This window comes from Panthera onca, chromosome F2 (assembly GCF_046562875.1).
Source record: "Panthera onca isolate mPanOnc1 chromosome F2, mPanOnc1 haplotype 2, whole genome shotgun sequence".
In the NCBI taxonomy this organism is placed as follows: Eukaryota; Metazoa; Chordata; class Mammalia; order Carnivora; family Felidae; genus Panthera; species Panthera onca.
Genome location: NC_138356.1, coordinates 72,396,632 through 72,420,011, shown reverse-complemented (window position 1 = coordinate 72,420,011; position 23,380 = coordinate 72,396,632). Strand labels below are relative to the sequence as shown.

The 23,380-nt window shown below is 45.8% G+C and overlaps 1 protein-coding gene and 2 long non-coding RNA genes across 7 annotated transcripts in view; all 3 read left to right on the top strand.

Moving 5' to 3' along the window:
- Window positions 1–23,380, top strand: part of ASAP1 (ArfGAP with SH3 domain, ankyrin repeat and PH domain 1) — a 346,739-nt gene that overhangs the window by 115,540 nt on the left and 207,819 nt on the right. The gene's annotated exons all lie outside the window — the stretch shown is intronic.
- On the top strand, window positions 2–10,510 carry LOC132664534 (uncharacterized). The gene is made up of 3 exons (XR_009603759.2): window positions 2–3,719; window positions 6,343–9,853; window positions 10,128–10,510. It is a non-coding gene; the product is annotated as an uncharacterized LOC132664534 (long non-coding RNA).
- The window catches only part of LOC132664535 (uncharacterized), a 50,027-nt gene continuing 37,390 nt past the window's right edge, over window positions 10,744–23,380 (top strand). The window contains exons 1-2 of the long non-coding RNA XR_014136596.1: window positions 10,744–14,250; window positions 15,162–23,380. The exon at window positions 15,162–23,380 is cut by the window's right edge and continues 37,390 nt beyond it. This is a non-coding gene — a long non-coding RNA (uncharacterized LOC132664535). The remainder of the gene's footprint in view (window positions 14,251–15,161) is intronic.

Below are 23,380 nucleotides of genomic sequence, written 5' to 3'. Positions count from 1 at the left end.
CAGTCGTCGCTAGTAGACCGAGAGGTGATCCATAAAGGGTGGTGGGTAAGGTCTCAGGAGCAGGTACACGACTCCCTGGCTGGCTCACTGATTTATTCATCACTTCTATGCATTTGCATCGTGACCAGAACTTCTGTGTTCCAGACGCTCTTAGCACCAGTGGCAACAAGGTGGCAACCCAGCCCCAGGGCTCAGACGCTCATAATGAAGTTAGGTTTTAAGTGCAGTCAACTGTGGGCGGTGTTACGATAGCACCTGTATGGGCTGGTGAAGGCATAAATGATGGACTTGACTGTTCCGTTTGGGGGAGGAGGCTATAAAAAGCCTTCGTGTAGGGTGTGGGCTCATCCTGAATCACACAGAGGTCCAACTGCTTCACTGCTTACTTTAAGTTACTCCATGGTGGAATCCTTGAAACTCAGAGGCAACTTAGTGAATCCTAGAGTTCAGCCCTCTTCCTACAGTAACTGAAACCCTGACAGTGTGTTTTGATTTATCAGGGAGATTTTTTTTCTCCTGCAAGGGCCATTCCCTCTTGCTAGATTTTGGCTGAGAAGGAGGGTATTGTGACCATTTTGGCTGTATGCTGTTAGCACGTAGTGATGTGTAGGGGTGGGGGAGTAAAGAATAAAATGTGCCTGCACTTGCTTGGGTACAAATCTTCTGAATTCTACGTGAGAAGAAACCCACAGTTTGTGCACATTTTTCAAGATCGATGTTTTTCTCTTTAACATATTTATGGTACTTTTCCTAAAATGTTAAAGTATAGACGACTATGGAGATTTAAAAGAAAAAGTGAGAAATGTGAAATTAAAGGCAAAATAGGATTAAATCTCAAGGTATGTAATGTACCAGATGATGGTAGGGCCTGGAATATTCAGTAGGGTATCCTGGCAAAAGGTGAGGAAATGTTGGTCTTTGTTATCTTTTGACCCTTCTTAATGAATAGCCATGTTGGCGACCACTCACCTGTCCGTTTCACTGTTTGCCATTAGTTGTTCATTGGCCTGTAATAGTTGGGATAAGGTTGATCTGCATATTACACAGGGGGAAAAAAGAGACTTCCATATGATCATTTATTTCTCTCTCACCTAAAAAGAGTTTGGACATAGGCCTGGAATCAGGGGTTTAGGCTTCTTTTTCAACCCCACCTTCCTCAGCACTTGGATTTTGTCCACAAGATCACGTCTTAGCTCAAGATAGATGCTTGGAGCTCCGGCTGTCACTTCTGAGATGTAGATACTAAGAAAGACAAAATTGAGCCCTCAAATGAATCCATCCTCTTCCATAACCCACACAACCTTACAACATACTGGCTAATCTGGCTGCAAGAAAGATTGGGAAATGGATTCTTTTATGCCCAGTGGCAAAATATCCTGCTAAAAACTGGGACCCTGATACTCTGGAGAAAAGGAGAATGTGTGTTGAGGCAGACAGGCAGCAGTGTCTGTCTCAAGGCTTCATCAGAAGGGCCTTGAGGTGGAGAGGAGACAAAGGTCAGTGCAGTAGAGAACTGGAGGAAGTCAGGGTTGAATGTTCCCCACGTGGACAGTGACATTGCCAAGAATGATGTTGGGATGCAGTCAGATGGCCGAGTCATTGAAAGATTAGTGACCTGGAGCCCAGGAGGAAGAGGTGGTTGCATGAACCTCAGAGGAGGAGACTGTTGAAAACCATTCTGGTAGGCCAGCTGTTGGCAAGAGGCATGTCTCTCTGTCCCGCCGGACTTGGGAAGTGGGAGCCCTGCTGCTGGACTTCATGGGAACATGGGACTGGGGAGCACAGGGTGACCTGTCAATGAGCTTGACTTCACCTAGAGTGGCCTCTCCTCTTAGAGAAAGGAGAGGAAGAGCCTCTTGCTTGGGCTCTGCTCACCTTGTAGGATTCATCTTCCCACTTGTATGCAGCTGTCTCCATTATGAACATGATTTGTGGGCAGTTTGGTTTTGAGACTTGCCGCCCTGCCTTAAACCCCAGTTCCTGGCTCTTACCTCATGCGACCCCAGTTTGCATGATCTCAACTCAGATCCCGGACAAGGCATGATAATTATTTTACATGATCTGTCTTGCTTATATGCAAAGGGAGTAGCCATCTTGTGGATTATTCACAGGCATTTTTTGGTTTTATTGCTGCTTTTTTAAAATCCTGGAATGACCTCCTTGGGCCTCTAGCATGATTAGGGGCTGCTCAGCACTCCCCTATAAAACTCTCTACCTGTCCAGCTGAGATATAATATTCTTTCCATTTGTGTTGTGCTTTATGGTTTATAGACATTCTTCACACATTTGCTCCTCTGATCCTCATAAAGAAACTGCGTTGGAGGTAGACGTAACTTATTACTTGTTTCCAGTCAGAAGCCTAGTCTCAGAGGTCACCCAGCCAGCTTGTGGAAGACCTGGGTTTGAACCCAGGTGGTCTGTCTCTCGTTCTCAAGTGTACAAGTTCAGAGTAAGCAAGAGTATGTTAGTTCTTGGCCTGAACAGAATCTACTTAGTTGATCTGCTGTGGCTGAAACATTTGTCTGCATATCTGACCACATCTAAACCAGCCTTTGATTGTTCACGTTTGGTATCATCTGTGGCCCAGCTCCCTTTGGTTGGCAATGTGCAGAGCACATTTCCAGTGTTGAGACTGTTTTGCTCTATGCAATTCCATTCTGATTGGATCGGTTTGCGCAGGTCCCAGCCTCACCGATGTCACAGCAAGCGTGGTATGCTGTAGCTCAGAGAGCTGGCCCGGCACTGGTTCTGTGCAGGCCTGTGTGTGTGTGGTTCGTTGCATGGGTATTAGCTCTGTTACCCTGGGCATACCGCTTAATATTTGCAGCCCTCCGCCTTGCCATTGCACAATTAGGGTAGAAACAGGTAGTTGCCAGGCCAATGTTCACCCCTGCCAACCTCAGTTCTCTCATCTGTAAACTGGGGATCATGATTGCCACTGCAGAGTATTGCAAAGATTAAATAAATTAGAGCTCAGCACCAGGCCTGGCAATATAGCTGGAGCTTCGCAAATGTTCCATCTCCTTGCCCTTTCTCTTCCACTTTATCTTTTGAAAGTGTTTGGAGAACCTCCTAAACAGTGACACGGAGGGGCACCTGGGAGGCTCAGTCGGTGAAGCATCTGACTTCGGCTCAGGTCATGATTGCACAGTCCGTGAGTTCGAGCTCCGTGTCGGGCTCTGTGCTGACAGCTCGGAGCCTGAAGCCTGCTTCAGATTCTGTGTCTCCCTCTCTCTGTATTCCTCCCCCGCTTCCACTCGGTGTGTGTATGTGTGTGTCTCTCTCTCTTTCTCTCTTTCTCTCCTCTCAAAAATAAACGTTAAAAAAAATTTTTTTAAGGGACATGCAGGTTAAAAAAATCAAGTCAAGGTTGTCACAATGTGAACGCCTTGCACACTCAGTACAGCGAGTGCGTGGAGTTTGAGTGTGGGGAGCAGACTTACCTGTTTGACCCGGAGACATCGCTTTGCAAATGACTCTTTTCTGAACACCGGCCTTTTCTGACCAATTTGAGGCGCCATTGAGGGTGACTCACTCTAGCCCTTCATTGATGATGCTCATTTATAGGCAGTACTTTTATTTCCAAATGGACTTCCTGTCCCACTGCCTTAGGGGTTGGTGGGCTGCCTGCCAACCGAGGTGTGGACCGCAGAAAGCGAGTGCGAGGGAAGCCAGCAGTCCGCGGGGCTGTGCTGAAGCGGGTGCGGCGAAGAGTGGCGGTAAGTGCAGAGGGAGCCGTCGTCCCTTTGGCGGATCCCTGCCCCCTGCCCTCTACGGGGACTATTAAATGTCCAGAGCTGATAGCGTTGAGTCTCGAGCTGTTTATTTTACTCAGAAAGTAGACGGTGTTTAAGGTAAAGATTCATAAGCTTTGGATATTCTGGGGCCGATGGTTTTAGGCAGTGATGTTAATTTTTTTTTTTCTTTAACTGAAACCTCTGGTCTTCTGTGAGGACCTATGTGTTCTGCCACCTCACAGAGGTTCCCGTTTTCAAATGGCAGCCCCATCAGTTGGGCAATATAACTGTAACTTGAGAAGACCACAGGCCACGGCTACTCTGCAGATAACCTGCAGTAAATTGCCATGAAGGTGTTACTTTGAAACCGGGTTCTTCTCCAGGCCGGTGGGGCAGAGGAAAATAGCAATTTCCTTTCTAAGGCAAGGGGATTTGGAAGGAGGGTTAAATGTATATGTGATCTCATTGAGAGCAGGGCAGCAAAGGTGAAGAAAGGCAGAGGACCTTTTAACATTGTTCATTTTAAGGTTACTTCATTTCATTTTTGTTGAAGGTGGCAATGGATGGGTGTGAACGCGGGATTTTATTATGGGGACCCACCAGATTTACTTAGAATTGATCTGGAGGCTGCCGCCACTGTCCACTTGACACCTGTGTGGTACTCAGCCCTGCCCCCCACCTCAGTTTGCTTCTTTGTAAGTTGGTGATTCTCATTCCAGGTCCATCCAATTTTAACTTGAAAGAAAGGCCTTTTTCAAATAGATGGAATATGCCAGTGCTTCCCAAATGTTGGTGTGCATCAGAATCACCTGCAAGTCCCATTAGAACACTCTGCGGGGCCCCCACCCCCAGATCTTCTGAGTCAGGAGGTCTGGGATAGGGCCTGAGAACTAGCATTTCCAACAAGCACCCAGGTGATGCTCGCATTGCTGGTCCAGGCACCACTCTGAGGGCCACAGAAGTAAGCAAAGCAGAAATTCAAGAGCTTATTCCACTTGGGAAGCAGTTACTGTATTAGGCTCACCAGACTATTTAGGAGGGTTGACTCTTAAAGCCTAGAAACTGCAAAGAGCTGAATGTTTAAAAATGTTTTTATTTATTTTGAGAGAAAGTGCGCATGCAAACCAGGGAGGGACGGAGAGAGGGAATCCCTAGCGAGCTCCGTGCTGTCTGCGCAGAGCCCGGCGTGGGTCTTGTGCTCACAAACCGGGAGATTATGACCTGAACTGAATTCAAGAGTCAGGCACACAACCAACTGGGCTACCCAGGAGCCCCAGAGCTAAATGTTCAAAAATATAAAATGGAGGAAGGAAAGGAGAGGGGAAAGGAAAAGGAAGAAAGAAAATGAATTCTGTGGGAGAGGCCACATTTCTCTTATCTGTATCCTCATTTTGCGGATTTGTCCATATGTTTTTATAATGGCCTAGGAGTTTCTTGGTTTTTACTCCCTTTATGGTTTTGGCAGAACTCGTATATCTGCACCTATGACTATAATTTTTTCAGAACAACTTTTTATTCTGGAAAACGTCCAAATATAGGAAAGACAGAGGGGATGATGAGCCCCCCTGTATTCGGCACCCAACTTCAGCAGTAACCAATTATTTATGGCCACTCTTGTTTCATTGCTGTCCCACCAGTTTAGTTTCCTGGGTGGGATATTCCCCACCGGATTATTCTGCAGGTCCCAGGCACACCATTTCACTGATGGTGTAGTTCAGGTTGTATCTCTAAAAGATAAGGGCTCTTTTAATAAAAAAATAAAAAAAAAAAATCATGGGGCACCTGGGTGGCTCAGTCGGTTAAGCACCCAATTCTTGATTTCAGCTAGGGTCATGATCTCTCGGTTGGTGAGATTGAGCCCTGCCTCTGGTTCTGGGTTCTGTGCTGACAGCACAGAGCCTGCTTGGGATTCTCCACCCCCCTTCCTCTTTCTCTTCTCTCTCCTCTCTCTCTCCTCTCTCTCCTCCTCTCTCCCTCTCTCTCCCTCTCCCCCCTCTCCCTCTCTCTCTCCCCCTCTCCCACTCATGCCCCTCTCAAAGTAAAAAAAATCTTTAAAAACCCACAATATTATTTTCACACTTAAAAACTTAATTCCCTAATACCATTAAATATTCCGTGTTTATATTTCTTCATTGGTCTCGAATGTTGGTTTGTTCAGGTCTGCATTCAAATAAGAGTCCTACAGTCTGTTTAGATTGTTGTGTCCTTTGCCCACCCCCACCCCCACCTTTTTTCCCTTAATTTATTTGCTAAAGCAGCTATTCATTTGTCTCATACAGTTTCCCAATATTCTTTGCTGGGATTTTTGCTGATTGCATCCCTGTGGTGTTTAATGGGTTCCACTGCTCCTAGAATGTCCTGAAAACAGAGTAGGAGGTCTGATTTGGAATCAGCTTCAAGTTTGTCTTTGTTGGGAGGGGGGGAGGGGTGGGGCGAAAGTGTTGCCTTCCTGAGGACCTGATGTTGTTTACTTGCATCTAGAGGCCAAAGTGCCTGGTGTGTTCCTTCTCATTCCCTCCCTTCCTCTCTCAGATGCTATAACTGACCTGTCATTTCAGGTGTGAGAGAGGCCAGGTTTTTTAATCTAACGTGTCTTTTGGGTTAGCAACTTTCAGGAGGAACAAAATACAGGGAAGTGTGAGAGGCATCATCTGATCATTTAACTTTAGGTGAGTGCTGTTCCGATATGCTGTTTTCTTACCCCACGGTGTTAGTTTTACTGTCTGTAATCTTCTGTTTAATTGACAAAGACTTTATTCTTACTTTGGATTCATACTGGCATTCCACACCTGTGATAGCTACTTGCTTGGAGTGACTCCCAGTTTGTTTCGGGTACACTGGTCCAGAACTGCAGACTAGTTAATGCCGTGACACGTATGCCCAGGATAGTGCTTTTGGGTAGACAAGGGATGTAGCAGGAATCTGGAATGTACAGATTGAGTTGCTGGCTAAGGATACATGCACATGGGCACAGTTTAGGCAGTATCATTCGATTGTGTGGCTGTCCGGGACCAACCAAGTTCATATCTTTATGTTTATGAAATAAAGGTAAAAACAGACCAGTTCAACCTACACCAAAGTCAAAAAGAGCAAGGCATATTTCACTGTAGAATTTGAGTTAGACATTGATGTACAGACGTCACATTGTACTAGAGTGAATACCATTGCTTTCCGAATATAATAAAGTATTGTTATTTCAAAGAAGGAGCTTCAATGATCACTTAATCAAGTCCCTGAGGCCCTGAGAGAAGGGACTTCCTCAAGATCTGTCGTTGAATTAAGGTGCCACACTATACAGTGGCAAAACTGGATTGGCCAAGGTGTCCCCAGTCATTACCACCTGTGAATTCTTGCCAAGGAAAAGAAGCAGTTTCTTTTTCCACAAGGACTGAAAAGGTCCTGGTACCTACTCAGAGTCACGGAGGTCTAGCAGCAGAGGCCAGTGTCCTTAAGTCATGTGAACTTGACCCATGCCATTTGAAGGGTAATGCATTTTGGCAAGTGGTGTTAGCATCCCAGAACATTTGAAGACAGAATAACAACCCTTTATAGCCCCCAGAAGCATAGAAAGAGAAGTTTGTCCACTTTGCTGGGCCTGTCTCTTCATATGCAAACTTAGGGGATTGGGCCAGTTGTTCACGCTTTTGTGTCCTGGCCCAGCTCAGTGACCTACAATACCCTGTTTAACCTCTCTGGAGTAGTTTTCTCATGCACAGAGTTAGGAGACTGGACTGACTTTTTCCTCTGCCTACATTCTGGAACTCTTGTTTAATTCTTGCACTCATGTGAGCACACACACACGTGCATACACAACCAAGAAAGAAGGTAAAAGTGTCTGGGAAGCTGAGTGTTTGTAAGCTCATGCTTCCCCTTGTTAATTCTCGATCTTTGGCTTCAGGGTTCCTTGTAAGTAACTGATACCCAGTTTAGAGGTAAAAAATCAAAACTGCAAAAATGGCTGTGAGCTAGAACATTTGTTTTTGTTGTGATTTTTCAGTATCAGTGTGAGAAAATTAATCTCACAAACCATGAGAAAGGGAAGAAACATTTGCCGGAACTGGAGGAGGCCCAGTAAGTCCATTCTCCCCTGCGTACGTTTGGGGCTACGTCATAAAATGAGGCTAATGGAAGCCAGGTTGGCCCACCTTCGTTCCTGGTGCAGCCCATGCTGGTCGGCCTGGCTTCTGTCTGTGGGCCGGTGGGTGGGTGTCCTGGTGCTGAGCTGCAGGAATGGAAGACTCACTGGCTGGGCAGAAAGGGACCGGCTCACCCCCAAGAGGGAGGTGCAAGGGAGTGACTGAGCCCTGTGGTGCTCAGCGTCTCCTCTCTCCTTGCCGGTTACTTTGTCTCCCGCGGGGTCAAGTGAGTGTGGGAGCGGGAGAAAGGCAGGGCGTTACACCAGAGGGTACTCTTGCAAGGAAGGAGACATCTGCCCGGAGTGGGAATGAAGGTGGCCCTCATACTTCTTCTAGGGATCCACCTCGGTCACCTGGTTTCCATCCTGTTTGCAGATCTGTATTTTCCTAAGCGTGGTAATTTTAAGCCCCTAGGGAGCAAGGTGTTCATGAGGCTGCCTGAGCTAGAGTAATGTCTACCTTTTCTTTCTTTTTTTTTTTTTTTAAACATTCATTTATTTTTGAGAGACAGAGAGACAGAGCACAAGGGGGGCGGGGGCGGGGGCAGAGAGAAGGAGACACAGAATCCGCAGCAGGCTCCAGGCTCCGAGCTGTCAGCCCAGAGCCCGATGCAGGGCCTGAAACCCACAAACCGTGAGATCATGACCTGAGCTGAAGTCGGACGCCCAACCGACTGAGCCACCCAGGCGCCCCAAGTAACGCCTACCTTTTATTGGGCACTTTCTTTGTACTCGCCACTGTGCTGAGCGCTTTGGACTTGTTTTCATCTAATCATCACTCCACAACAAGTGAATAGGTGCCACTGTTAACTCCACTTTGTAGATGAGGAAACTAAGGCTTAGCAAGGCTAAGCCGATGCCTGAGGTTTATATAACTGGTGCAGATTAAGAAAGTCATGGGGCTTCTGGGTGGCCCAGCCAGTTAAGTGTCCGACTCTTGATCTCACCTCAGGTCATGATCTTGCAGTTCATGGGATTGAGCCCTCCATTGGGCTCTGTGCTGGTGACACGGAACCTGCTTGGGAGTCTCTGTGTCTCTCTCTGCCCCTTGCTCACTCTCTTGCATGCTCTCTCTCTCTCAAAAATAAGTAAACATTAAAAGAAAATCACTGGAAAAAAACCCTTTGGATACTACTCCTGAAATCATTATTGCACAATACGCTAACTTGGATGTAAATTAAAAAATAAATAAAAATTAAAAAAAAAAAAAAGAGAGACAGACATGTCATTTTCTTCCATTCTAACTCTGTATGACATGCTTGTGTTGTGTTCTCTAATTCTGATACTGAGTAGCCCCAGGAAGGTGGCTGGAATGGCGTAGGGCTTAGGGAAAAACTTGAGCACCGTGGCTAAGAAGAAACAGTTGGAAGAGAAGAGTCAGAAGAGCAGGTCTGAGGTGATCAGTAGTGTCATCCTGGTAGGTGAGGAACCCGTGCTTTCTGGGTAGGCCATGACGTACAGATAGATACAGGCACAGACTTACACTTGATACTCACTGCCACTTACTGGTGGCATTGCCAGGTGCCAGCACCCGTGCCGGGTGTTTTATAGGTACTGGTCTCTTGGAAACGTGAATGCAGCGGTATCTTTTAAAGGGACTGGCGAGTGTTTTACAGTGTCCCTTTTGTCTGCCCTTAAACCTCTATCCATGTATACACGGGACCTCCTAGACCGAAACACTGCCTCACGATCCACCTAAGACGACTTGTATCCTTAGGGCTGGAAAGGACCCACACACAGGATGTTCAGGTTCGAAGTCAGGGCCTCTGGGAGCTGGTGCAGCTTGTAGTGTTGCTTTTTTTTAGCATTTATTTTTGAGAGAGCATGAGCAGAAGGGGGCAGAGAAAGGATGACACAGACTCCGAAGCAGTCTCCAGGCTCTGAGCTATTCGCACAGACCCCAACGCGGAGCTCAAACTCACGAACTGTGAGGTCATGACTTCGTGGAGAAGTCTTACACTTAAGTGACTGAGCCACCGAGGTGCCCCTGCAGTATTGCTTTTTATTTTTTTTTTTTTATTTTTTTTATTTTTTTTTTTATTTTTTTAAAATTTTTTTTAATGTTTATTTATTTCTGAGACAGGGAGAGACAGAGCATGAGTGAGGGAGGGGCAGAGAGAGAGGGAGACACAGAATCAGAAGCAGGCTCCAGGCTCTGAGCTGTCAGCACAGAGCCCGACGCGGGGCTCGAACTCACAAACCATGAGATCATGACCTGAGCCGAAGTCGGTCTCTCAACCAACTGAGCCACCCAGGCGCCCCTGCAGTATTGCTTTTTAAACCAGAAGTCCAAATATGTTCTTTTTCTTCCTCCTTTTAATGATGTCATCTTCTGTTTAAGTCTGTTAGATGCGGTTTCCTTTTGGTCTCAGTCGTATCCACGCTCCCTTTCAAAGGCACCGTCCGTGTCCCGGGCCAGGGGCTCAGCTTCAGGGATCTGCAGTGATGGTGGCCAACTCCCTTAGACGTCACTTCCATCTTTACAGTGGACGGTATTCGTTTTGAGTGACGTAAGGGGAATAATAAGCAGGGATGGACTTGCGCATAGACATTCCAGGCTCGGTTCAGATCACTTCCATTAGAGGATGTATAAATAATAGCAAATCCTTTGGGGCCATGTTTAAATTACTACTGTTTTTTTTTTAAATTTTTTTTTTTCAACGTTTTTTATTTTATTTTTGGGACAGAGAGAGACAGAGCATGAACGGGGGAGGGGCAGAGAGAGAGGGAGACACAGAATCGGAAACAGGCTCCAGGCTCCGAGCCATCAGCCCAGAGCCTGACGCGGGGCTCGAACTCACGGACCGCGAGATGGTGACCTGGCTGAAGTCGGACGCTTAACCGACTGCGCCACCCAGGCGCCCCTAAATTACTACTGTTTTAAAAACTTCCCATTGTTAGCTGGAGTTGTTTGTTTTATACTTTGAAAACAGAATTTTAATCTAATTTGACTTACGATAGCCTGGCCTCATAGCGTTGCTTTCTGGAATTGTAAGTAACCTTTAACAGATATTGCTTATTTTGCCCTTTTAAAATAATGGTTTAACAAATGAAAAGAAATGCACATGCATTGAAAAAAGACTTGGAAGAGAGAGAACACAGGGTCCATAGAGATTGGCTCTAGGATAGAACTGGCCATTGCTATCTTAGCAATGTTAGGTTGTCTGCACGTTCCAAAGTTTCCATCTAAATGGATATTTTTCCTTAATTCTACAAAATGTGACCATTGGGAAAACAGAAGCAAGAGAATTTGAAAAATCACCCCCGACCCCAGCACTCCGTTCACCACCGCTGGCATTTTGGTGTCCCGCACTCGTCTCTGAGTAGCAAATGTGTTTCATTCCCCAGATCTGCAGTTTTCCCCCTTTGCGCAGGTTCCCGACAGCCTGCCCAAGGCTGTATCTTCCCAGAAGGACTCTCCTCCCCGACAGTAGCAGCCCCTGCTGAGTCTAACAGATAAGCCACCTTCACAATGAACCCAAACAGGAACCTTAGGGAGGAAACGCTGTCCCCCTACAGTTAGTCTGTAGCCCCAAATGAGAACAGTGTGTTCTGTAGTAAAATGTAATCTACGCACTGTGTTGACATTGCGTGAAATTTGTTTATTTATAGTAAAGCTCATATGTATCTGGGATAGTTTCTGCATTGAGCCCATTAAGAAAATTTTGAGTGTGGGCAGAATTTAAACAGATTATTTCCTTATTTCCTCTAACGGGCATGCAGCTGCTTTGTTTAACCTACCCGTTCATAGAAAGTTTTCAGAGACATGTTTTTTTTAAACCAAGGAATATGTGATTTGGCGATGAAATCTATAAATAAAGTGACCCATTTTTAACTAGATTGCTGGTGTGCTTTTCAGCAGGACTTTGTGGTTTAGCTAATGAAATCTTTTCACACATGATCCTCTGAACCTTGTGTCTAGTTCTATCACTGCCGCGTTTATGACTTAATTGCCTTTGTGGTTTAATTCACTTCATGACACATTCATCACCATGAAGTTGTACACTCTTCACCCCCCTCTGTCCTAGTATTTGCTTGATGACTCTTGGGGTCAAGGAGAGGTCAAGAGGTGGTTTTGTGCTATTAAAAATAAGTGGTTGTTTGCATAGGCTAATCCGTCTTGTTTAATTAAAACGGTCTTTGAAATTTTAATTAGTGCATTGAATCTGCTTCCTCTTGATAATTTTCTGTTCCATAATACTATCGGTTGAGGCTATAATAAGTTATTTCTTTTACTTGTAGAGAATTAGAGTTTATAAAGTCCTTTCGTATTTATTCTTCCACGTAATCATTCCAACATTCTCCTCCCCCCAAACCCCGTTATGACAGATATTATTATCCTCAGATTTTTTTGCAGGTGGGGAAACTGAGGTAGAGAAATTATAGGGAGAGTATGCTGGGTCCTTACGGCTATTAGATGGCAGGCCTGGGATGCTCCCACTATAGAAAGCAGACAGTTGGGATATTACAATTTAGGAAAAGGCTCCTGTTTCATTGTTGTCTGGGAGCCTTGGGGTGGCTCTCGTGTTAACACCTTGCAAGTATGTCGGGAGGCTCCTGTGGAGTACTGGAGTGTGAGATTTTCAGCTACACCAAGGAAGTTGACTTGGTCACGTCTTCCATCCTTGTGGTTCTGGCCATGAGTTCATGTGGCGGCACAGCTTCACATCGACGGGTGTTAAAGTCGGCTTTTGGAGGAACCAGAATCTGTTCTTTTTTTAAAAAAAATTTTTTTTCCTTGCATTTATTTATTTTTGAGAGACAGAGACAGCATGAGCAGGGGAGGGGCAGAGAGAGAGGGAGACACAGAATCCGAAGCAGGCCCCAGGCTCTGAGTTGTCAGCACAGAGCCCGACACAGGGCTCAAACCCATGAACCCCTTGAGATCGTGACCTGAGCTGAAGTGGGACGCTTAACCCACTGAGCCACCCAGGCACCCCGCAGAATCTGTTCTTCCTTGCTTCCTCTGGAGGCAGTGTCTGTTGGTGTAGAGTTTTTCCACTTTCCCCCCTTTGTGACTGTGGTGTCCACACTTTCCAGATGCATCCAAGTGTAGGTCTTCCTGACCATGCCACTCGACTACACAGAGCATGGAGAGAGTCATACCCCGGGCACAGCCCTTGTGGCTCCTGGCTGAGCTCCTGTTCCTCTCCACCCCTCCACGGGAGAGACGTTACGTACACATAGGTGTAGTGCTCAGCGATTTAAATGTTTCCCTTCCAATTCTCATTTCATCTTCTGCCGGCCTTGTGAGGTAGGAGGAACAGAGGTGAGCACCTGCATCGTCCAGCTCCCGTGCTCTACTCTGCCAACGAGGAGACCACAAGACTCGGAAACAAAAACGCGAGGCCAAAGTCACAAAGCGACGATGCTGGACCTGAAGCCAGGTATTTCTGGCTTCAAAATGCCTGCTCCCTCTACTGTAGTAAGCTGCCTTTCCAAAAGTACAAAATAGATTTTTTTAAAGCTTTAGGATTAAAATGACACCTGAGAGACATCACGTTTGCGCAGTAAGCCGCTTCCTCCCTCAAAAGTTGTCTCCGGTTTCTGACATAGAATTAATTTAAGAAATGTTCACAATTTAAATTTATAACTCAGTTTGCTCCTGGCATATGCATTCTCGAATTTAGAATGCTATCACAAACCCTTTAGTTATTACAGAAATATTATAAACACCTACAACTATCCATCCTAATGAGGAGATTTGCCAGTCACAGCTTCAAAATTCTATTCCACGCTTAAAAGATATTCCATAAGCTAAGAAGTTCACAATTACCTACTTTCAAAATAAGATAATAGTGTTTCCCTTGGTTGGATTATAAAAACAGATTCTTGACTCCAAATCCAGCTGACCAACCCCATGTTATGATCAAAATGAGAAGTCTGAATATAGGCAGACTCGAGGGATGCAGTGAACTACCCAGTAAATAAAATGTAAATCAAAGAGAATAAAATCAAGTAGTACCTTTATAACTCTCAGTGTCTGCATGCAAATATAACCCCCTTCAGAGTGAGGTACACATGGTCTTTTAAAAATTATTGTGGATCAGAAGCAAAAAATTAGCGAGGGCAGGATCTTTTGATAAAACAATCAGATTTAGTCAAATTTAATTAACATCATCAGGGAAGAAAGGGAGGAAGAAAATCCCAAATACGGATAATTCAGAGGTCATTTTTTGGGGTCTTTTCAGCAATAGATTTAGTTTTTTCACCATCTGTGCTGTGTTTTTGACAGACATAAAAAATAATTTCACCTCCCTCGATACGTGTCAGCTGACGGGGAGCGAGTATGCAGAAAGGGGAGCAACCACAGGTAGTCAAAGGAAAGGACCGGTTGGAGCTTTAAATTTTAACCCACACCGTGCAGCTTACATGCAGGTAATCACAGTTTTAGTAGTCGATCAACAAGCACGTACTGAAGCACCTCCCATGCATCAAGGGGTTAAAAGCACTGGACACCAGAGCTCCAGACCAAGGGAGCGTGGAGTCAGGGCCCCTGAACGAGGGCGGCTGGGCACAGTGAACGATGTGTTTCTAGTTTTGTTTCTCTCTGGGGTCGCTGCCCTGAAAGGCTTACGTGTTTAATTGGAGGAGAAAAAGCACCGTGGAGAGAAAACATCGAGATGGAGAATAGAAATGTTAAGTGGCATGGTTGACGCGTCAGGAGCACTAACACATTTATGTGGCTCGTTGGGATTTACTTCACGAGCGGACCCTAAGTATATGTAGGAGATAGCTTCCCAGCCCCCTCCCTTTCATCTTTACATCTGCTCATTTAATTTCCAGCAAAGAGCTGGGTCTGTTCCGCGCCTGTGCCCTAAGGTTATTGGCCTCCATCCCCACACGTCTCGTGTAAAAAGTTTAAGAGGCGATGAAGGACTGGCTCTGGCTCAGACCTTTGACCAGTTGATCCCGTGAACCCTCAAGGGGGCTTTGTACGAATGACGATGGCTACGATGGCTACGGGTTTTCTCTTTGTTTCAGAATTGATTTTGTTGCTTAAAAAAAGGACATTTATCAAAGGCTGAAGGGATTGTCAATGTGGGGAGAGGGGCATTAAAAAGGAAGCCATTATCCAAATGACGGGTGGAGGGGGAGTCGCTTAGGATGTACGTTTACACTGACGAGTATAAACAGAAGGTAATTGAATGCCTGGCTAAATAATCCTACCTGCATAAGAGCTAAAGCACAGGAAGTGCCTGCTCTTTGCTAGATTCCCTGCAGGACTAAGGCCTTCTTGGTTTGTTTTCATTAAATTTTTTTTTAAGTTTTTTTATTTATTTTGAAAGAGAGAGAGAGAGCATGAGTGGAGTAGGAGGAGTGAGAGGGAGAGAGAATTCCAAGCGGACTCCGCGCCTCCAGCCCACAAACCGCAAGATCCTGACCTGAGCTGAGATCAAGAGTCGGACAGTGAGCCACTGAGGCCTTCTAGACCTAACTCCTGACTCCTCCCAAGAGCCCCACAGGTTGGAATTATCATTGCTGCCCTTCGAGGGAGAAACCTAAGGCTTAAGGAAGTTAACTCCTGTTGAAGCTTTCATAGTCAACCAGTCCATGGCTGAGTGGACTCTAGAACCAGGCGTTTCTGACCTCAGAGTCCCAGTTGATTGTGACAAGTCATAGCTTCCTCTGATGATGTTAGGACTGTAAGCAAAGGACCTTGTGGGAATGATGTCTGGAGAGAAGTGCCGAGTATGATGGAGGAGACCTGCGTGAATCCAGGGGACCCAGATAGCTAATAAAGTGCGTTGTGGTAGTGGCAGAGGGGCTGCTGGATGTGAGGTTCTTGGTAGGATCCCTCCTAGGGTGTCCTGGGGGGGGCAGTGAAATGCTGACAGACAAGTCCATTTGAACAGTGGAGTTTTGAGGTTGCCTAAGCCGCAGATCACTTGCTAATTGTGCCTCGAGGCTAGTGTAACCTATCTGGTCTTTGGTGTCTTCACTAATGAAATGGGGGTGATTGATTATATGAATGAATGAAATAATCCATCATTACGAGGTGCCCACAACGTAGCAGGAATTTTTTAAGCACCATGTGTAGGACAGTGAAAAATAGATCAGGGGTGGGGAGTGGGGCGCCTGGGTGACTCAGTCAGTTAAGCATCCAACTCTCGATTTCGGCTCAGATCATCATCTCACAGTTTGTGGGTTCGAGCCCTGTGTCGGGTGGGCTCTGGACCGACAATGTGAAGCCTGCTTGGGATTCTCTCTCTGCCCCTCCCCTGCTCGTTCTGTCTCTCTTTCTCTCTCAAATAAACTTCAAACACACACACGCACAGATCAAGGAGTGCACTCATTGAGCTTATTTTCCAAGGGGGACAGATAGTCAAGAAATCAGCAAATACAGTTTGTCAGGTGGTGGCGAAGTGCCAGGAAGAAGGAAAGAAGAGAGAGGTACAAGAGCACGAGGGTAGGTAGGCTTCAAGAGCAAACGTGGAGTTAGCCGCATAGATGTGAAGGCAGGGCAATGCAAAGATAGTGAGAAGCATACCTGGCATGTTCCAGAAGCAGTGAGGTCTTGTGGCCAAGGAAGAAGTGGAAAGAGAGGTTGGAAGGGGGGTCCTATGGCCATTGTAAGGACTTTGGCTTGTATTCTGACTGAATAGGGAGCCTCTGGAGAATCTCGAGTAGAACAACAAAATCTGAATTGACTTCCCTTTAAAAAGAGCCCCTCTGTGGGACACCTGGGTGGCCCAGTCAGTTAGGCATCTGACCCTTGATCTCAGCTTAGGTCATGATCTCACACTTTGTGGGATCGAGCCCCGCATCAGCTCTGGAGTCTGCTAGGGATTCTCTCTCTCCCTCTCTCTCTGCCCCTCCCCGACTGGTGCTGTCTCTCAAAATAAACAAATAGGGGCAGCTGGGTGGCTCAGTCGATTGAACCGCTGAGTGTCGACTTTGGCTTAGGTCATGATCTCGTGGTTCGTGAGTTGGAGCCCCACATCGGGCTCGCTCCTGTCAGCCTGTCAATGTAGAGTCCGCTTCAGATCCTGTCCGCCATCACTGCCCCTCCCCCACGTGCACTCTCAAAAACTTAAAAAAAGAAAAAAAAAAAAAAAAGAATCCCTCTGCTCCTGGCTGGCTCAGTTGGTGGAGCATGAGATCTTGATCTCAGGGTTGTGAGTTCGAGCCCCACTTTCGGTGTAGAGATTACTTAAAAAATAACATCTTTTAAAAAAATTATTAAAATGGTCCCTCTGGCTACTGTGGAAGATAGACTGTGAGGGTACTGAAAACATGCAAACATTTGACAAGTGGAGATCAAGCTAAGATTGTCAGTTACAGCCCTGGGGTGAGCAGGTGTCTAGAAGACCATTGGTTATAAAAGTGTAAATTGCTTGTCATGCTTCAGGAAGGGCTGAGTAGTGAAAGTTGCTTTTGCCCCGCCCCTTCATTACGTGAGACTGTTGGGCATGATCACGTTCACTGATTAAAATGGTTTTTATTCATCTAATGTATTAGCACTATACTTAGTATTGATATTAGTCTGAGAGCAGAGGTGATATTTCTTTTTAGGGTGAATGGACCAGATTTGATACTTGTTTCTACTTGGAACTGGAACAGAAAAATAATAATGCAAGATGTTCTTTTCTTTTTAAAAAAAATTTTTTTTAATTTTTTTTTTTTTTTCAACGTTTTTTATTTATTTTTGGGACAGAGAGAGACAGAGCATGAACGGGGGAGGGGCAGAGAGAGAGGGAGACACAGAATCGGAAACAGGCTCCAGGCTCCGAGCCATCAGCCCAGAGCCTGACGCGGGGCTCGAACTCACGGACCGCGAGATCGTGACCTGGCTGAAGTCGGACGCTTAACCGACTGCGCCACCCAGGCGCCCCTAAAAAAAATTTTTTTTAATGTTTATTTATTTTAGAGACAGAGCACAAGCAGGGGAGGGGCAGAGAGAGCCGGAGACAGAATCTGAAGCAGGCTGCAGGCTCTGAGCCGTCAGCACAGAGCCAGACACAGGGCTCGAACCCATGAACCATGAGATGATGACCTGAGCCAAGGTCGGACACCCAATCAACTGAGCCACCCAGGCGCCCCTGGGTGTTCTTTTCTAAACACCATAAAGGATTAAAGTATATTTGGTTTTATCATAAAGTATATACATTCAGTGCATGAGAATCAGTTTCTTCTTTTTTTTAAATTTTTTAAAGTTTATTTTTTGAGAGAGAGAGAGAGAGCAGGGGAGGGGCAGAGAGAGAGGGAGAGAGAATCCCAAGAAGGCTCCACATTGTCAGCACAGAGCCCAATGTGGGGCTCAAACTCACGAACCACGACATCATGACCTGAGCTGAAACCAAGAGTTGGACACTTAACCGACTGAGTCACCCAGGTGCCCCTGAGAATCATTTTCTTAGCAAAAAAAGGAGACTTTTTCCTAAATCAGTGGTTCTCAGGGGGTAAAGGTCATTTTGCTTCAGCCCCCTACCCAGGGACATTCAGCAATGTCTGAAGATATGGTTTTTTTTTTGCCCTTGTCCATAAACTTTGTTTTTTAATTAATAGGTTTGCTTTTGATTTTTTTTTTCAATGTTCATTTATGTTTGAGAGAGAGAGAAAGCATGCACAAGTGGGGGAAGGGCAGAAAGAGAAGGGGGCGGATCGGAAGCAGGCTTCAGGCTCTTGAGCTGTCAGTGCAGAGCCAGACGCGGGGCCCAAACTCACGAACTGTGAGATCATAACCTGAGCCAAAGTCGGACACTTTACCAGCTGAGCCATCCAGGCGTGCTTAGATTGGTTTTTTTTAAAGAACAGCTTTAGGTTTACAGAAAAATTGAGCTGAAGGTATGAAGAGTTTTCGTATAGTCCCTCACCGCCCCTGTCCCCCAGCCCCGCAAATAGTAACACTTTCCATTAGATTCCATTAGAGTTCACGCTTTGTATTGTGCCTTCTATGGGTTTCGACAAATGTATGCTATGTATCCAGCGTTACTGTAGGTACACCGTGTGTGCTGTGGTTTTGCTGCCCTGAAAATCCCCTATGCTGTACCTTTGTATCCTTCCCCCTCCTTCTAGACCCGTGGGAACCACTGATCTATTATTCGCTGTCTCCACAGTTTGCCCGTCTCAGAACGTCCGTGCGTCAGATTGCACAGTATGTATGTAGCCTTTTCAGAGTGGCTTCTTTCACTTAGCATAATGTGCATTCACGGTTCCTCCATGTCTTTTCCTAGCTTTACTGGCTCATTTCTTTTTAGCCCTGAATAGCGTTTCATTGTCCGGATGCATAAAGATGTGTACCACAGTGTGTTTATCCGTTCTCTGGAGGAAGGACGTGTTGGTCGCTCCTTTGGAGAGGTTTTGGATTGTTAACCTGAGAAGAAGCCAGGATGCTGCTAGATCCCCCCACAGGACGCCCGCACGACACAGAATTACCCAAGTCAGTATCGCAGGGGTGGAGAAAGCTCTGTTCAAAATACACGCTAAATAGGATGAGACAGAGTATTTTAATCACACACTTTCAGTTTTGCTGTGCTTGAGGGTAGTTTGAGAACCTCAACCTTACAGCAACCCCAGACACGAAAGTTCCATCTTGTAGATGAAGAAACAAACAGACTAAGAAATGTTAGTAACAAGCCTCCTGTCATTCTGCTAGTAAGTGGCCAAAGCCAGGGTTTCGGACCCGCAGCTTCTGTCCCTGAGCCCGAGTAGGACACTGTCACCCTCCCCCCTCCCCTTCCAGGTGTTATTTCAGTCTTTCCTCCTGTATTATTTAGGGATTCTTTTGGGTGTGTTTTTAACCAAAACAATCGTCCTTTTTTCCCTTGGTGACTTGAATGTCTTGTAATCTTTTCAGTTCAGTGGACGTTCTTGGAGTACATGCTAGGTCACCCTGTGCTGCAGGAGCAGCAGAGCTGAGGAAACCACGGTCCTCAGGGGCCTTTCAGTCTGGTTGTCTTCTGGTTCCTTCTGTCTTCATCCTCCTCTCCCCTTCGATGCGGTTGCCCCAGAAGGTAGAGATACGGTGACACATGTCCTCTGATGACCCAGCCCTTCCTAGTCCCAGAACCGAAAACCTGTTTGCTCTACAGAGCCATTTACTTAATGAAGTCATGAAACTTTAGGCACCCACACCCCCTGCACCCCAGCTGGTGTCTGTCTCAGGTCTTGGCTGCCATCTCTGGCCTTCCTCCTGTGGCCGTGAATCCGCTTCCCTGGCACGCGGCAGCTGATCTGGATAAAGAAGTTGGTTGTTCTTTTCAGTGCCCATTAGAGGCCTGCCCTCTCGATCTGTTCTTCCTGTTTGCTGTGAAAAACAGCTGCCAGCCTTGGTTTAAAAGCCAGCATTTTTATTTGTTTGGGATTTTTGCCTATTCATTTTTAGCATTTCTCTCATCTCTTGCAGCCGTGGAGATAGCTGTTCGTTGTGGCACATACTCTGTGTCTGGGGAAAATGAACACCACCCCCCACCCCCACTCCCGCCCCCAACACACTACACAAACACACATCCCATAAAATATTTGCTTGTTTGTTTTTTAGCAACCCAGGCTGGTTTCCGTTCCGTTTATTTAATCCTCAGAGAATTTTCTTAAATATAAGGCTGGTGTGATGCCTTTTTTTTTATTGGGTAAGGTCAAAAAAAGGTGTATGTGGTTTTTCAGATCTTTGTGCAAATGAGTGAGCACCAGTCTGTGCATGCGTGGACATATTCTCTATAATGTTAGCAGCCACAGCCAGATCATTTGTCTACATGCCTTTTCTCTCCTTTTGGAACATCAACTCCTGGAGCACAGAGATCGCAAGTAATTATTTGAGTACCTGCCCCTACCTGGGAGCAGGCTCTGGGCTCTGGGTGTTGGGAACCCTCCGCCTTCATGGAGGTTGCAGTCCGTCATTATGTGCCTGACCCAGTCATTCTGTTTCTGTGAATTTTTTCCTAATTTGTTTTCATCATGGATGTGTGATGTAGGTTTAATTGAATAAAGACAGAAACTGAAAAAGAAAAAAACATGGTGCAAATGCACCCGCCCTGGACAGGCTCCTGTAAATAGCAATGACCATTCAGTATAGCAGGTGCTTGCCCTTCGTTCAGCAACTATTGAGTGCCAGCTGTATGCTGGGCACCGTTCTCGGAACTCAGGCCACAGCTGTGAATACAGTAGACCAAAGTGAAAGTCCTTGCCTTCTTAGAGTGTCATTCTAGAACACAGTTTCTATTCATCTCTGCTCAACTATGGAAATTTGTATAAAATGCTACGAGATAATAGGGTAGGAGCAGTGGTGTATGTGGATTAAAGTCACACCAGAATTGCTATCGTTTTGCAGAGCACGCTCTTGTTTGTGGGTATAATAAAGGGAGCCACTGTGTTCATTATACATACTGAAAGAGTGAGGTTTTGTCTGAGAGTAAGCTTTGGTACAAGGTCATTTCATAGTTAGGAGGTGGAGGAAGGTAGCCTAAGTACTTATGCAAGCCACTTATCATTAGGGTAGTCTGGATAAAATACAGGGCACTATTTCTTGTCATGTCCTGTGTTGATGCTGGTTCCCCATACACTCATCTGAACTAATGGGCTCTTTGGCATCATTTCCTCAAATGCATCATAGGGAATGAATTTCTCTACTAAGAACCCCCATGATAGCTTTGTCAGACAGGGTTTTGATTTAGCGATCACAAGATGTGCTTCCCAGGCACAGGATGGCAAGGGGGGGAGGGTCCCTGTCGGTCCTTAAGTGCAAGCAGCCCCCTCTTAGAGAGGAATCATCGCTCTCTTACCGATGCTCTTCTGCTGAGACCTTGCCCGAACCGGAGGTAAAGGGCTGCACGGTGTCTCTTCCCTGTCTTGGCCAAGGGGGTCAACCATGGGGTGGGCTTGTTATTTTATATATTCAGCTGTTTAAAAAGGGGATAAATAAAGCAGGAAAAGATGTTCGTTATAGAAATCATAGCAAGATTTTCCTATAGAACGGTCAAGCCCGAGTTGCCTCAGCTTCATTATCTGTTCTAGAAATTGAGAACTTGCCATACTAGCCTGAGAAATGGTGTTCGACTGTGGTTCTCTACCTTGTCTTCACATAAGAATCATGCTGGGAACTTAAAAAATCCCGGGCCCCTCCCCAGACCAATAAAAGCAGAAACTTAGGGGAGGGCTGGGTGGTCCTGGGTGAATCCTGTGCGTTGCTCACACCGAGAATTTCTGCAATATGGTCGCACCAGCCACACAAGGCATTTTACCTTTTCAAAATTAGGAAATAGGGGTAACGTAAAAATTGTATCCTTTCCTTAAAAGGAGAAACATATGACAGGAGGAGTTCATGTAGATGTCCTTACTTGGTTTGATTTTAAACTCTCGCATTTAATTAAAGCTGAAAGTTACATCTGATGTTCACCTGCTTCATGCCCTGATCAGTAGGAAATTCTGGGAACTCATAACTCTTTTTGTATTGACTTTGCAGTGTGTGTGTGTGTGTGTGTGTGTGTGTGTGTGTGTGTGTGTGAATTTTTCTTATTTGGCCACAAAACTATGTGTTTTAGCTTGTTTATTTTTCATTCCTTGTTTTGGCTAAAATTGTTTTTTAAGGAACTGACTGACTCCTCATCTGATTAACTTCCCTCCTGCGTATGTGGCTCATTTCACACTGCACCCTGTCCTTCGATGGCTTTCTATTCCATCACAGAGGTTCGTATGGAAAAATATCCACCTAGTCTATTTATGATGTGTGTTTCTCTAAAACACGTTATTTCTGATCTTGAAATGTAATGTTTTTAAGTATGTTTAAAATTTTTAAGATGTTTTTATTTTTGAGAGAGAGAGCGTGTGCATGCATGGGGAGGGACAGAGCGAGAGGGAGACACAGACTCCGAAGCAGGTTCCGGTCCCTGAGCTGTCAGCACAGAGCCCGACTAGGGCCCAAACCCACGAACCGCAAGACCATGACCTGAGGTGAAGTCGGACACTCAGTTGACAGAGCCTCCCAGGAGCCACTAAATATGTTTTTTAATAGGAACTTGTTCTCTGAAATGCTTTTGCTGCTGATGCTGTGGTTCCTTCTGGTTTCGAACTTTTTAAATTCTGCTCTGGAAAGGTCCTGCTACGTTTCCATCTTCTTGATTACCATCTCTTTAAATCCTCAGTCCCTCCCTCGTCTTTCCCCCCCGTTGTTGAAGTGCAACGGGTAGTCTGTCTTTGTCTTGTCACAATTTATGGGGAGTGACAGCAGTGTGCACTTCAATAATATAGCAACCAAGCCCATGTATCATTGTTTTCTGGCAAATGTCCTGCCTGGATACGCATCCTTAACGAGGAGTATGGATGGTGTTATGACAGATGATGCTGGCCCACAGCAAAGCAGGCAGCAAATGTGACTTGTCAGTGATGTCCGGTTACCAGCACTGCTGAGTCCGTTAGTGACCTACTTTTACGTCATCAGTCCCCACGCATACACGTGGCGCTAAGGCAACGTTCTCATTGCCAGCACCTCCAAATGTTGGGAAGACAACTAACCGGTTTTTCAGTGTCCCTGGGCCCCGTGGAGTGTGGAGTAGACTCATCTGTGCACAGC